The sequence below is a fragment of the Vulpes lagopus genome, chromosome 4, assembly GCF_018345385.1.
Source record: "Vulpes lagopus strain Blue_001 chromosome 4, ASM1834538v1, whole genome shotgun sequence".
Classification (NCBI taxonomy): Eukaryota; Metazoa; Chordata; class Mammalia; order Carnivora; family Canidae; genus Vulpes; species Vulpes lagopus.
The window spans coordinates 39,995,510-40,011,196 of record NC_054827.1 but is presented as its reverse complement, the minus strand read 5'-3'; positions in this window follow the sequence as shown (position 1 = coordinate 40,011,196).

Genomic DNA, 15,687 nt, shown 5'->3' with positions numbered 1-15,687 from the left:
TGTTTGAAGACCCCTCCCAAATAGCGTCACTCTCTGAAGCCCTGGGATCAGGATGTTCACATGTGAATTTTGAGGGACACAATTCCACCCCAAAAAGGGAGTGTGTTTCAGTTCTCTTCTGACTGCCTGCTTTCCTCAGGGAAACAAGCAGCAAGGTCATCCTCCAGAGGGAAGAATGTGGTATTTGAGGTCCTGGGAGAGAAAAGGTATGACAGAGTCACCAGGGGACAGGTGGGGGGTGGACAGAGTCACAGGGAGTGGGGAGTAGTGGACAGAGTCACCAGGGGCGGGCAGGGATGGATGGAGGCCCTGAGGGCAGGCAGGATGGACGAGGAAAAGCACATCATTTGGGGCAGCACTAAGCTGTAGCTTGGGCGTGGATCTCAGCCACGTGCCGGCAGCAGACCCCAGCATCCACCTGCCCCCTCTGCCTGGGAGCCCCCAGGCCTTGCTTTCCAGTTCTTGTGTTCAATGCTTGCCAGTGTCAACCCTTGCTGTCAGCTTCTGATTTGGGCAAGATTCTGTCTGAGGTGAGTCCCATGGCTTTCATCCGCCCCGCTAACTCTCACTGAAGTGTGAATAAAGGATCAAGGCTGCTGGCTCAGGAAAGGGTAACAGGGATGTGAGGAATTCATGTGCAGGAAGAATTGGGCCTTATTCACCCAGTGCACTGTCAGCTCGGTGTCGTGTGAGTCCCCAGCTCCTCACCCTATCCATACTAACGTATCAGATGCCACAAGAAGGCGGGACCCACTAAATCCCAAGACAACACACCTGTACACACCTGTATCCCCCCCATACACACACACACACACACACACACACACACACATCTGATCTCTGACTCAGAGGAGGCACACATTTTCAGCTAGGTGTACATCGAGGGGCAGAGAGCGAAACAGCAATGGGGACAACCGCCTGGGCTGACGACGTGGGAGGAAAACAAGGAGGAGACAGGACACGCCAAGGCCCAATGGGGATGAATCAGGACCGGGCAGGTTCTTGGACTCACCACGGTCGGGGTTCTGCGGAGAACACCTGCTGGCATGAACACGTCCCTGCCCCGCTGAAACTGACCCATCAGCGGGGGCGGAGAGGAGGAAGCAAGCGCTCCTGTGGCCCAAAACCAAGGTGCAGAAACTGAGGAAACATCCTTGGCTTGCAGAGCCAGCTCTAGAAGTGCTCAGGAGAAGGGTTGCTGACCTTACACATTTCATGATAGCTGTTTGATTATTTTGCCTACAGAAAAAGAAGGAAATGATGAGGAGAGTATACTTAAGAAGTACGCCTTTCTCACCTGCCCCTCAGATCCGATCTCTGAGCACCACCGGGGGGTAAGCCTCTCCAGCCGCTCCTCCCACACACATGCAACTGTTCATTACACAGCCGAGACCTACTTTGCCACTGGGTCCTTTTATTCGACAACACATCTTGGCTATCGAACCACATCGGCATGTAGACTCTGTTTCAGTCTTCTCACTGCTTCATTAACTCCATTGACTAGTACTTTTTACATTGATCAATCTCGTCTTAGGTGGATAGACATCCAGATTGTTTTTTTTTTTTTAATTTTCTAGTCTTATCTAAACTATGCTATATGGTATACCCCTTGTACATGTATTTTTGCGCACTTGTTAGGAGTTTCGGGGGCAAGCGGGCCACTGGAGAGAATTGCCTCCGGTTTGCTCTGGATGCAGCCACGGCAGCCCAGGTGCTGTAGGAAGAGGCCATAGGGGCCCGGGGCTCCCCAGGGGGACCTGAGAGGGGCAGAGCCATTGCTGGCGGGGAAGGGAATTGTTCACATTTTGAGTCTCCCCTTGCCACCAGACCTGGGGAGGGAGATTAACTGGGGGGACCTTGGGAAATTCACCCAGGGGAACGCAGACCTCATCAAGGCTCCCTCAGGGCTGCCACATGTGGGACAAGCCCACTGAGGGTAAATTAAGTCAACAATGCCCAGGAAGGAGGGGTCAGTGGGGACTCTCTCTCTCTCTCTCTCTCTCTCTCTCTCGCCTACTCCAATGGCTTTGGAAAACACTAACTTAGCCCCTGAGAGCCCAAGCCACCCGCTTGAGAACTGGGTCTGGGAGGAAGAAGTGGCAGCAGGAGGGGTACAATCCAGGTTCACAGTCGCAGCCATTCGTCCCGGTACAAGAACCAACGCCCCCCTGTCAGCTATAACATCACAGGCATGAGGCGGGCACCTCTGCCAAGTGTCACTTAGGGAGCTAGAGAGGCTTATCTAGGTAGCTTGTAATGCTGACAAAAATACCTTCCTTACCTTTCCCCCTCCAGAGCTGTGGCATGCCTAAACATCCTGCTAATGTTCCTCTTTTACGGTCTTTTTAACCCGATTTTCTTTTTTTTTTTTTTTTTTTTTTTTTTTTTTAATTTTTTTTTTTATTTTTTTTAACCCGATTTTCGAGTGAGCATCATATAATCATTCTACCGGGGAAGTGAGTTTGATAATCTCCATGGCATAACCATCAACGGCGAGCTAGAGACTGCGGTCGGAGCGCCCTGCATCCTCGCACATGCGCTCGACCCCGAGCTGACAGCAAGTCCCCGGGACCCAAGCGTCGCCGACGGGCGGCCGAACCAAGGGACTACTCGCCCGTCGTTGTTGGGGACACCGTAGGTTTTGGGAGAAACTGCACTCTGCAGGACACAGAAGCATTACTCCATCACTCAAGTCTTGCTCATCCTTCTGGGAAGGTTTCTTTGACCATAAAACATCAAGACAAGAGCACAAACAACACGTGAGCCTGACAGCCCACGTTGCTGTCTGCTTTAACCGGATGTGTGGCGCAGCCAGTGTCCTCACTGTCGTTGTTTGTGTATCTGTGTGTGTGTCTTGTCTCCGGCAGCATCAGCTGTCCAAGGGCAGGGGCCCCTGTAATTCTCTCCCAGGCGCTGCTGAGGGTACCCTGGGCTGTGTCGGGAGGTTGATTGTAGACAATGGCTCACCGGTTACAGGAGGCACAGACGCCTCCCAATGCCTGGCTTGCTCACCTCATCAAGAAATCTTCGTGAGAGATGCCTTGGAGGTGGGGGGCTCAGTGGGTGAGTGTCTGCCTTCAGCTCAGAGCATGACCCCAGGGTCCTGGGATCCAGTCCTACATCGGGCTCCCTGCAGGGAGCCTGCTTCTCCCTCTGCCTGTGTCTCTGCCTTTCTGTGCCTCTCATGAATCAATAAAGAAAATCTTTTAAATAAATAAAAAAGAGAAATCTTCAAGTGAGACAAAATTCCCTCCAAGGTGTACACTTAGAAATTCAAGGGGGATCCCTGGGTGGCTCAGCGGTTTAGCACCTGCCTTTGGCCCAGGGTGTGATCCTGGAGTCCTGGGATCCAGTCCCACATCCGGCTCCCTGCACGGAGCCTGCCTCTCCCTCTGCCTGTGTCTCTGCCTCTGTGTGTGTGTGTTTGTCTCTCATAAAAAAATAAAATCTTTTAAAAAAATGTAAAAAAAGAATGTCAAAACATGAACCACACACACACCAAGCCCTCATTTGGAAGCTGCTGGTGGGAAACCGTTATTAGCCTGCTGGATGTGTAATGGGAGTGGGGTGCCCCTAGGCTTGCAGCGTCACAGTGTCACAAACAGCAATGGGAGGTGGGAGGTGGGGATCCGCCAGGGGACCAAGGCTGGCACCTGGGCTGCAGCCTCACTCCCCCACCTCCCACCTGCCTGCCACTAGTCCTGAGCTGGGACTCTGAGGAAGCAGCCCTGTGGCACTGGGACAGGGTGGAGCTAGGGGGCAGTCGTGCTACGCAAGCCGCTCTGGACACAGCACCCTCAGCCTGCAGCCGCCTGGGAACTTGGGACTTGCAGCCTCCAGAGCCCAGTCCCCCTGTCTTCCTTCATCGCTGGGGTCCCAAGGCTTTGAGCACAGGAGCCTATCACAAATCAGAGTCCTGGCATATTTTGAACCAAAGGTGATGCTATCCATCCTGCTAACCTTTATACTTCATTGTTCCTTACTAGTGGCAGATCTCAGGGCAAAATCTCATAATGGAATCAGCAGTTGATGTTACAGAGAAGGAAGTTGAGGCTGGGAGGGATCAGGGCTCAGCACACACTATCTACCATCTACGGGGTCTTGTCCCAGCACAGGCTGGGCAGCCTGGCCCTCTGCCCTCCTAGTCACCCCATGGGCTCCGCCTGTGAGCCAAGCCCAGCCAACTGCCCCTGGGGAATAGGTCTCGCCGTGGGATTGCCTCCCAGCTGGGCCTGAACAGCCCAGCACTAAGACCACTCTGCCTGTAGGTGGTATTTGATAGCCCACGAAGCACATGTTCCTCATTATTTACATTCACAGTAGCCCCCCAACATAAACTAGGGTAATGGGCAGCCCAGGTGGCTCAACGGTTTAGTGCCACCTTCAGTCCAGGGTGTGATTCTGGAGACCCAGGATCAAGTCCCACGTCAGGCTCCCTGCATGGAGCCTGCTTCTCCCTCTGCCTGTGTCTCTGCCCCTCTCTCTCTCTGTCTCTCATGAGTAAATAAATAAATAAAATCTTTAAAAATAAAAAATAAACTAGGGTTATCATCCCTTTGCAACAAATGAGGAATCTGAAGTATAAGGTGAATAGCACACCCAGGCTGGAGCAGGGCATGAGCCCTAGAGGCAGCTCTGAATTCCTGACCTCTCGTTCCCAAGCCCAGAGCCCTCAGTGAAGCACCCCACCCTAGGCCAATCCAAGAGAAAAGGAGGGAACGGGAGGTGGGGGTGGGGGGTGCATGGACGTAGGTGGATACAGATAGGGTTGTAGTAGAGACAGATGCCACTGTGCTGTGGCTATGGATCTCAAGATCATAAACCTAGTTACAGTCATTGATATGCTATGACTATCAATCTGGCCCTGGTGATGGAAGCAGAGGTAGATAAATAGTTGTAGATAGACATTAAAGAGACGGGCAGATACAAAGTGCCCCTTTGAGCTGGGACCAAATTAAAATTCTAATATGCAACTACAAAGCCCAGGGGAGAGAGGTGGCTCCTGACTTCCTTAGGTCCACAGACCTCCTTCTTGAAGGGACGCCATGCCATGGAGTTCAGGATTGCTGGTTCTGTACGCTGAGAAGCATGATAAAATTTTCCTTTCTCTTGCTCATCAAAATCAACATTCTACATAGTCAGAAAATTTGGGAGCTTCCTGGGACAGTGTGGGAGACCAGTTTATAAATAGTTCTACTTTTGTCTTTACATATGCAAGGATAGAAAGGAAATTTAAAAAAATAACAACAGTAAAAATATTTGTTATATGCTTTACTATTCTAAAATTAAATTATAATTTAGAAGCTTCGATACATTTCTAACTGTGGTAGATTTTAAGGTAATTATGTGTCTCTTCAGTAATATATTTGCTATCAACTTATTGTATAAAAGGATTGCTTGTGAATTCAAAATTATTTTTAGATTTATAGCCCTTTCAAGTGAAAAAGGGGTTTTTCAGAAATACTTCCGATTTCCAATGTCTGGTGAATCTTCCATTTGCCATCAATAATGCCTCCTACAGAAATCCTCCTTCATATAAATCCAGCCTGACATTCCTATAATGCACAGTGCAAGAGAGTGCTCTTAGGGCAAGAAATAATATCTGTGTGAATTATATTAGGCCAGCCTGTGGAAAACATTCATCCCGCAATTTATGAATTCAGATGCTCCCAGAACATGCTTTGGTATTCTACAGAGATGTAGGTGTTTTCATTTTCCTTGGCTGCCTTGATAAATGTTTATTGTGGGCACTGTGAAAACTGCTGATCTGGAAAAACATTTTGGTACTCATTTGTTTGCCTGCCTCTAATGTTTATTACTCACATTATCAAAATTGTACAGCTCAATTATGCTGCCTCAGGTTGTTTTGTGGTGGTGATTTTTCCAGCAGCATCAGTTGAAGCCTCGATGTCCAGCTACTGCTGCACGTCTGCTGGGCTGGGTCTGTCCGGGTGGAGCATGGAGAGGGCAGGCAGCAGAGGTCCCACTGCAGACACTGTAGCATTCAATGACCTGTTACTTTACATTGCTTCTTGCGCTGTGCATTATGTTGCCTGTGGTATATGGTGTTCTATTGTCCAGAGACCGTACAGCCATGGTTGCAATGCAGAAAAAAAATAATTTTGTGTGGATTGAGGATAGATAAGTGTTTGGGCTAAATGATACACACTGTCCACACTGCCTACATTCAGTTGCTAGTCTCCTCACTGTCATTTTATCATTAAATATGGGGCTTGTGGGGGCGCTTAGGTGGCTCACCTGGTTAAGCATCCAGCTCTTGATTTCAACTCAGGTCATGATCTCAGGGCAGTGGGATCGAGTCCCACGTTGAGCTCCATACTCAGTGGAGAGTCTGCTTGAGACTCTCTCTCTCTCAAAAATAAATCTTTTTAAAATATATGGGGTTTGATTGATTCATTTGGTTGTTTTAAAAGTTAAAGTCTAGGGCAGCCCTGGGGGCACAGCGGTTTAGTGCCGTCTGCAGGCCAGGGTGTGATCCTGGAGACCCGGATGGAGTCCCACATTGGGCTCCCTGCATGGGGCCTGCTTCTCCCTCTGCCTGTGTCTCTGCCTCTCTCTCTCTCTCTCTCTCTTGCTCTGTGTCTCTCATGAATAAATAAAAAAATAAAATCTTTAAAAAATAAAAAATAATAAAAGTTAAAGTCTAGGATCTCAAAACTTACCCAGCCTGCTGCCTCTGAGCAAGCCTGTGTCTCTGTTGAAGATCCCAGGGAACTGGGATGCTGCAATTTATCTCCATAACCAGTTCTAATGCCCAAGCTCCTGAGTCAGCAGCCTTTATTAATACAAGTAAAGAGACTCAGAACCCTCAGATAGCACACTCAGTTCTTAGAGCGCTGTCTGCCTTGCTTAGCTCCTGGCCTATGCCTGGGAGTGGGATCTAACCTGTTATTTGGATAATATTTGTAAGAAAAAGCATGCAAATAAACATGTAGCATTAAATGAAGAATTATTTGTGAAAGCCGCTCAATCACTTCCTGTGGTTAGATCATTGGAAAGGAACCATACGCTATTCTTTTTCTGAAAGATTTGTTTCAGAAGCATTAGAAATCCAAGCAGGAATATATCAGATTAATTTTCAAAATTAGCAGGGATAAGCTTTATTCTGAAATCATGAATGTTCTCTTTTAATTAAATTCAAATGCGGCTAATCCCTCTTAGGCATGTTATAATATTAAATAGTAGACTGGCGTGTGGCTAGAGGAGGCAGTGAATATCCTTGATCCCTGTAAATAATTAGACTGGCTGGCTTATAAAGCATAATGTCTAACATTGTAAAAATCCCAATCTTCTACTTCTGTCTCCCTGGCAAAAATAAATAGCCTTGTGCTAGGCATACATACTAAAGCAGGAGTTCAGTATTGTTCAAGGACACACCGAAGGAGGTGCCTCTGCTAGCTGACCATTTATTCAACCTGTTTTCCTCTTCCCAGAAGCATAGCAAGAAAATCATTAGATTAGCAGCTCTCACAATTCTGCTTCTGCTCAGCCAGGTCATCAGCCAAGGGGTAGGGACAGGAACGTGTTCACTGGGGTGCCACGGAGACATGGTAAAGAGCTTTGGGGCCCATGGGGGGCTCAAATGGTGAAGCATCTGCCTTCAGCTCAGGTCATGAACCCCAGGTCCTGGGATCCAGTCCTGAGTGGGGCTCCCTGCTGAGCAGGGAGCCTGCTTCTCCTTCTGCCTCTGCTCCTCCCCCTGCTTGTTCTTTCTCTCTCTCTCTCTCTCTCTCTCTCTCTCTCTCTCTCTCTTTCTCTCTCTCTCTCAGTCTCTGTCAAATAAATGAATAAAATCTTTAAAAAAAAAAAAAAAGCTTCTTTCTGCTTCCCTGAAGCACAAGGGGTCCAACAAGAGGACAGCCATCATCATTGTGAACATGGCTACCTGCCCAGTCTGCTCAAAGCCGCCCACATTCAGCAGGGCCAGGCAGAGGCAGGCATGCATCTCACAGACACACGCACACCCCTAACTCTCCCTGTTGCATTTCCAGAGTCAAAGTGGACTTTCTTCATTTGTTAACAATCATAAGCAAAAGAGACTCCGCTTGCACATGGGCGATGTCAACAGTCGTCCCTAACCTAGGATGACAATGACGGTATCCATGGGCTACGTGGGGTGAGCAATACCCTGCTTGGATGAGGAGGACTCTTGCCATTGTGCTCTTCCTGTTCTCTTCAGCTCACCAGTATTGACGTGCTCTGTGCCCAGCACCATTCTAGGAACCGAGTTTATAAATAAACACTTACATAAATACAGGACGATGCTTCCATGTCTCAGCTGTCCTGTGCTTACACTTTAGGAGACAAATATAATTAATAATTTTAATGAATTAATTAAGATATCTGGTAGTGATTGGTAAGTGCTAAATAGAGAATTAAAATAGGATCTTGTGCGGGGCTCTGAAAGGTGGAAACAGAGGAGTGGACCAGAGGAATCATAGCTGCAGGACATCTTCCAAACCCTGGCCTCAGCCACACGTCCGCTGACCCACTACCCTGAGAAGTAGGTAGCCCAGGAGGGCTCACCCCTGCCCCACACCTGACAGGACTTCTGCCCACCACCAAGGCCAGGTGACCAAGCAGCACCAGCAAAGGGCGGAACCCTTGGACAAGATATGACCAGGGGACATGTGCGTGGCCTAGGGCTCCAGCAGGGAGGAATCCACCATCTGGACCCACGAGCATTCCAGACCTCCTGCAGAACCAGGTGGCCTGGCCTGAGGAAGGTCCCTAGGCCCTTTTACGTGGCATTAGCAGGAACCAGTGGGAGCCCCACCAGCACCAGATAAGAAGCAGAGCAAAGCAGCACCTCAGAGTCTCTGAACATTAAGTTCTTATCAGAACCATGGCTCACAAAAGTAGGCCAGGAGCTATAGGCTGAACGTAATCAGGGTGACCACCTGCCTGCTGAAATAAAAACGTTGGGCGTCACTCAATGTCTCTAGTACAAGAGCCAAAATGTCTGGAGACAGTTGAAGATCACCTGTCACACCAAGTGCTAGGAATGTCACAATGAATGGGAAAAGACAACAGGTGCCAACAACAAAATCAGGCCAGATGTTGGAATTATAGGCAAGGATTTTGAAGTTGACATCCATAAAAATGCCCCAGCAAGTAATCACAAATTCTCTGAAAACAAATAAAAGTTAGAGACTTCAGCAAAGAAGTAAAAATGTTTTTAAAAAATCAAAATCATGGGATACCTGGATGGCTCTACAGTTTGGCACCCGCCTTTGGCCCAGGGTGTGATCCTGAAGACCCAGGATTGAGTCCCACGTCAGGCTCCCTGCAGGGAGCCTGCTTCTTCCTCTGCCTGTGTCTCTGCCTCTCTCTTTGTGTTTCTCATGAATGAATAAATAAAATCTTTTTAAAAAATCAAAATCATGATTTCCGCTTCCAGTTCTCTATTGCAGGAGTTCCTTTCCAAGGCAGTGTGCAGTGTCCTGAGCCTCAGCCACTGCGGCATACCGTGGCCTGAGCCAGAGAGTGCAGAGGATGGACAGTGCAGCCCATCAGCCTCATCCCAGAGACATGCACAACAGCTCCCGGGTTCGGCTGTGGCGTTACGAGCCCGCGAACAGGTGGGCACAGGGCTGTGTCCTTGATGAGTATGTGAGCCTCCAATGATGCAGAACAGATCACTCGAAAATTCAGGAAAACAGCGGGGTCAGATTATGCTAACAGGAAAAAATGTGACCGTGCTCCGAAGTGTTTCCAACTAGAAACAACCGGTGAAGTACGCAATTCTTGAGAAGGCCAGGTAGTTTGTTTTTTGAGATGTCGTGTGTTGGAAAGATAGTTTGAAAGCATTTGCTCCTACTGTGTAGATTAGCTTTATGTTGTTACGAGGTGACAATAAGTGCCACAGAGTGGTTTTCACCTAAAAAGTAATCATGGTAAATAAAGGATGAAAATTATAGATCTGAAAAAATACGGTAACCGAAACAGAAAACTCACTGGACAGACTTGACAGTGCCGTCCCAATGACAGACAAGAATCTGTGCACTTGAGGACAGACAGTGGAATTCTCACACCTCAACAACTGAGAGAAGATGACAGGGAAAAATGCACAAGTTTCAGGGACTGTGGGACAATCACAAGATCCAACACCATTCCCTCAGAGTCCCGGGAGGAAAGGGAAGAGGGTGGTGCAGAAAACAGAGTTAAGGAGACAGTGGCTGAAAACTTGGGGAGTTTGGTAAAATACATAAATCTCCAGATTCAAGAAGTTAAGTTACCTTAGACTGGATAAACACCCCAAATCCATCAAAGATGCATCAACATTAAACTTCTGGAAACTGAAGACCAAGGAAAAACCTTGGAGGCAGCCAGAGAGAAAGCACACTGCACCAATCCAGGACAGCAGCTGGAAAGCTGGCAGATTTCCCATCTGAAACCATCGGAAGCAGCAATAATGTTTTCAGCTCCTGGAGGTTAAAGAGCTGTGAGCCACAAATTCTATATCCTCTGTGAATCTGTGTCTGAGGAGCAAAGGGAGAACAGAGACATTCTGAAAAGAAGACCTGAACCCTCAGGTGCTTGCAGACCTCCCGCCAGGGGACAGCTATGCCCGGAGAACCCCGGGGGATGGTGAGGCCTGGGGCCTGTGCACGCAGACCAGGAAGGCCACGGCAAGAACAGAAGCAGGCAGATAGCCAGGCTGCCCTTATCCTCGTGAGTTCTCTAAATCATCTTTGATAAGCAAAACAAAAAAAATTTTTTAATTAATTTATTTATTTATTCATGAGAGAGACAGAGGGAGAACCAGGCTTCCTATGAGGAGCCCGATGCCAGACCTGATCCCAGGACCCCAGGATCACAACCCGAGCTGAAGGCAGATGCTCAACCACTGAGCCACCCAGGCGCCCAAGTGAAACAATAATTATGGGCACCTGGGTGGCTCAGCGTGTGAGCATCTGCTTTTGGCTCGGGTCATGATCCCAGGTCCTGGGATCAGGTCTGGCATCGGGCTCCCCATAGGGAGCCTGCTTCTCCCTCTGCCTGTGTCTCTGCCTCTCTCACTGTGTCTCTTATGAATAAATAAATAAAATCTTTAAAAAACACATTTCCAAAACAAAAATTATGGCACATCTGATACTCGGGACCATGACATGTAGGAGCAGGGAAAGTAAAGGAGCCCAAATGGAACCAGATTTGGCCACTTCACTTGAAGGGGGAGAGTGGGCAGCCGTGCAGTCTACACCTCCCTGAACCCTGATCCAGAGGGGCCCAATGAACAAGGACACAACAAGCTAATACTAAATTTGGGAAAAGGACATGGAAATTTGCGTCGTTAGCACTCTATCAGTAAGACCCGCTACAAGAGTGAACAGTATTTAAAATGTATGAGCGCTTCCATGTGTGCACAGGGGACTCCCTCTTGCTTATTTTCCCCTTGATTTAGTCAAACCTGCAAATGTGTAAATGTATCCTAAGTGACAACGAAGATGGTGCCCTGGATGATGATGACCGCCTCTGTTCACAGTCGTGATTTTAAAAACCATTACCTGACAAGCCATCACCCCGTAGGGCACACATCCACAAGGTCTTATTCTGTGTGGAAGGTGGTCTTCTCTTTGGCCTGGAGTGGGAACATCGCTCTGTCACCGGCTCTGTGTCCCAACAATAGGTGCGCAAGCCCCAATTAGACAAGAGAGCGGGTCCTGCTAAGCGGGTAGCCAAGCAGCAGAGACACGGCAGTGAATGCGACGTGGGGAGAGCACACAGGGGACACTGGCAGACCCCAGGGGGGACGGCCCCACCCTTGGGGGCCTGTGGTCCTGCAGCTTCCCCACTCGCCCCTGCGGACCATGGACTGGCTGTTTCAGGGCTCTTCTTCCAAGAGGCAGCCTCGGGCTGGGGGTAGTCCTGGTGAGGCTGGATGGGTCTCCACTTGTTTCTGGGCCCTGCGGGTGGCTGACACTTGCCCCATACCTGCCGTGTTCCCCCCAACTCGACAGCTATTTCACTCCAGGGTGACCCACATGCCCCTGATCAGTCCAGTCCCTCACCTGCATCAGTCTCAGGTCCTGATTCTGGTCCGGACTCTTCCTTAGAGATCCCGGCTCAGCAGAGTCTGGGAGAGTCCCTGCCACCTGAGCCCTGGCATCGGGCCTTCTCATCGGAAAGCTCTGCTGCCGTCAGGGGTCCCCTTCCGCCCCCTAAGTGGGGGACAGGCCTTACCCTCCACCCCACCCCCACCCCACCCCCACCACCCGGCTCAGGCAACTGTGGTAACAATGCGACAGCACAGTGCCCTCTGGGAGCCACCTGTGTCCTTCACAACATTTGTGCTAGGTCCTCTGCTGAAGTTGACTTTCTGAACCTGGGAAGCTCAGGGCAAAAGCCTGAACTATGAAAAATTTACTGAGTTTATGACTCTGACCCTGGGAGACCCTTCCCTGGAGAGGCAAGCCTTGACAGAGCCCCCAAGCATCCTGCAGGAGCCGGCCCTCCGTCACGTGAAAGCTAGAAGAGGAATAAGCAGGAGCAAATAAAGGAAGGCAGTCCGCTTGGGTTGCATGTGCCTCCCCTTGGAAAATCCTGGGGACACGGAAACATGGCCTGGGGCTAGGGTGCCGGGGCCCCTGCTGCCCAGCCTGGACCATCCTGTGCAAAGACCACAGGCTGGAAATAGAGACCCGGCACCGTCACTCCGCCCACCCTCTGCCAGCACCTGTGTTTCAGCTTGAAAGCACATTGTCGTAGCATACATGACTCTCTCCATACCCATCTGCGCATAGACATAATGCCACAATTAAGCACAAAATGGGAGAATTCAGAGAAAAAACTAGAATCCAGAATACTGTGAGCTCCTCCAGAAAAGTGGAAGGGACAATTGTGAAAGTGTGAATATTTATACCACGTTGAGACCACATTTCAAATGTCAAGTTTCCCTGTAACTGTGAGATATATGTATATAAATAGAGGAATTATTATAATTCCGTCATAATTTGCTACTTGACCAAAATAAACTAATAAGATAAATAAGTATGGCTGCTTCTGCCCAACTGACTAATATGACCTGAATAGAAATAAAATATTGGATGAGCTGGAGATGCCAAGTTTAAACTGGATTAGCAACAGAATCTTAGTGTGCTGTTTTGATATAATTAACGTGATGATTTAATGTGTTTTTAGCCCAGAATCATCATGAGGAGTTTTTTTGTGATAGCGTAGAAATGAACACACACTCGTCCAGGCTGCAGAGGAATAAAAGGTTGTCATATTTTTGAGTTCTCTTGGCAGGGTAATCTATCTCGCCGTGCGCAGGAGAGCGGAGATGTTGTTTTTCCAATCATTCACAGTCATTATTTAGCGTGGGGCAACAGCCACAGTCTTCATTAATATATTAACCTATTGCTAAAAAAGGCCTTGCAGTAAACCAACTGAGGACTCCTTGTGACGGGTTTATATCACAGGGCTTGCAGAGACCGAGCATCTGAAATGCTGACCTTGGGGATGAGCCCAATGTCAACTGGGGAGGGAGGAGGCCCAGCCTGCAAGCGAGGCAGAGGCCAGCAGAGCCCGGGCCCACGAAGCCGCCCAGTGCATGATGGAGGGCCAGTTAAGACATACACAATGAGGAATGCCTGGGTGGCTCGGCAGGTGAGCCTCTGCCTTTGGCTCAGGGCGTGACCCCAGGGTCCCGGGATCGAGTCACACATCGGGCTCCCCACTGGGAGCCTGCCTCTCCCTCTGCCTGTGCCTCTCATGAATAAATAAATAAAATTTTTAAAAAGCATATATTATGCAACCCAACAATGCCACACTTTGCAGCTTCAGAAAGCAGGTGGTAGATCCCTGTGGTTCCCTGGCCTCAGCCTCTGCTCACTCTACAGCATCCCTGCCAGCCTCCTGGCCTTTGTCCAGCATGCAGGTCTTTGCCTGGACCCCACTTCCTGCTCTTCCCCGAGCAGCACTTCCTGGTGGGAGAAAGATCAGGACCAGACATCGCCTCACTGAGGACCCCACCAGTCAGGGCTGCCCCATCTAAGCTTTGGTTTGGGCCACAGTGTGTCATTTACATGCAAGGGATCTTACCCTGATTTTCATCTTTCTCCCCTAAAAGCGGAATTCCATAAGGGCTGGAGGATGCATTGCAGCCCAAGCAGGAAACAGAGGGGACCCTTGAATTGAATTCTCTGAGGACTGTTTATTAAAAGGGCCGTTTGGGCAGCCCGGGTGGCTCAGCAGTTTGGTGCTGCCTTTATCCCAGGGCATGATCCTGGAGACCCGGGATCGAGTCCCACATCAGGCTCCCTGCATGGAGCCTGCTTCTACCTCTGCCTGTGTCTCTGCCTCTCTCTCTCTCTCTCTCTCTCTCTCTCTCTCTCATGAATAAATAAATAAAATCTTTTTTAAAAAATAAAAGGGCCATTTCCCAAGATCTGGATAGAGATAGGGAAGGCTGGTGAGGCAACCACCCAGGGCAGGCCTCCATCTGGAGGGGGATGTTCCAGGGAAGGATCGGGGAAGAAGGGAGTGCCACCTGACCCACAGTTCAGGGGAGGTCAGCCAGTGCTGAGGGCCCCACAGCAGGGAGCCTGAGGCCTGTAAGCCCTCCCCCAACTCCACAGCTGCTCCTCATGGCCCACCCTAACCACAAACCAGAGGGTGGAGGCTCCGCCAAATCAGCCTTCCAGGGCACAAAGCAAAGGGCAGGGGGCATGTGCAAGGTGACAGAAGGGAGGTCAGCTGTGTCCGCTGCTGGATTTCCACCGATACTGGTGCATGGCAAGCGTGAGTGTCCTGGGGCTGCCGGAACAAAGCACTGCACACTGAGGAATTAAAACAATAGAAACACATTCTCTCAGGAGCCTGGGGGACAGAGGACTGAAATAAACACTTCAGCAGGGCTGCAGGCCCTCGGAAGACTCTAGAAAAGACTGTCCCGCATCTCTCTGCTGGCTCCTGGCACAAAAGCAGGTGGTAGATCCTTGTGGCAGCCCTACCAGCCTCCCGGCCTTTGTCCAGCACATCTTGGACACCCCTTGGCGTTTCTTTGCTTGTAAACGCGCCACTCCAGTCTTGGCCTCCACCCCCCGCAGCCATCTCCCTATGTCCGTGTCCATGTCTGGCCTTATGAGGACACCTGTCAAGGGCCCATCCTGAGCGTGACCTCAACTTGATGACTTGTGGGAAGATCCTATTTCCAAATAAGGTTGCATTCACAGGTCCTGGGTTTAGGACTTCAACACAGCTCTTTGGAGGTGCTCAATTCAAGCTGTAATAGTGAGTACTCAGTGAATCAGTGCATGAATTGTACTCTCCCGAAAATAAACAAGAAAAGACAAGAAAGTTTGGGGGAAACTTTAGTCATTAAAGGGCCTCATTCCATTATATATTTTTTTCTTTTTGTGATGTTATGTCAGATTATGGGCAGTAGTAAATCTCCAAGAGAAGCCAAAGGCCAGGACTTAGTGCCAGAAAGAAATCCTGAAAAAAATGTTTTTAAAATAAGAATCCCAAGGAACTAGAAGTGGGAAGGGCAGTATATGGTCTAGCACAGGACCCAGGAGAGGTTCAGAGCTCAGCAACCCTGCACTGGGGTTGGGAGTAAAATGATGTCGCCCCCACACCCCTCTACACACAGCGCAGGGACCAAGCTCCCCTGGTGGGCTCTTCTCTAAAGAAATGGGAATGGCTGCAAAGCAACCACCGAAG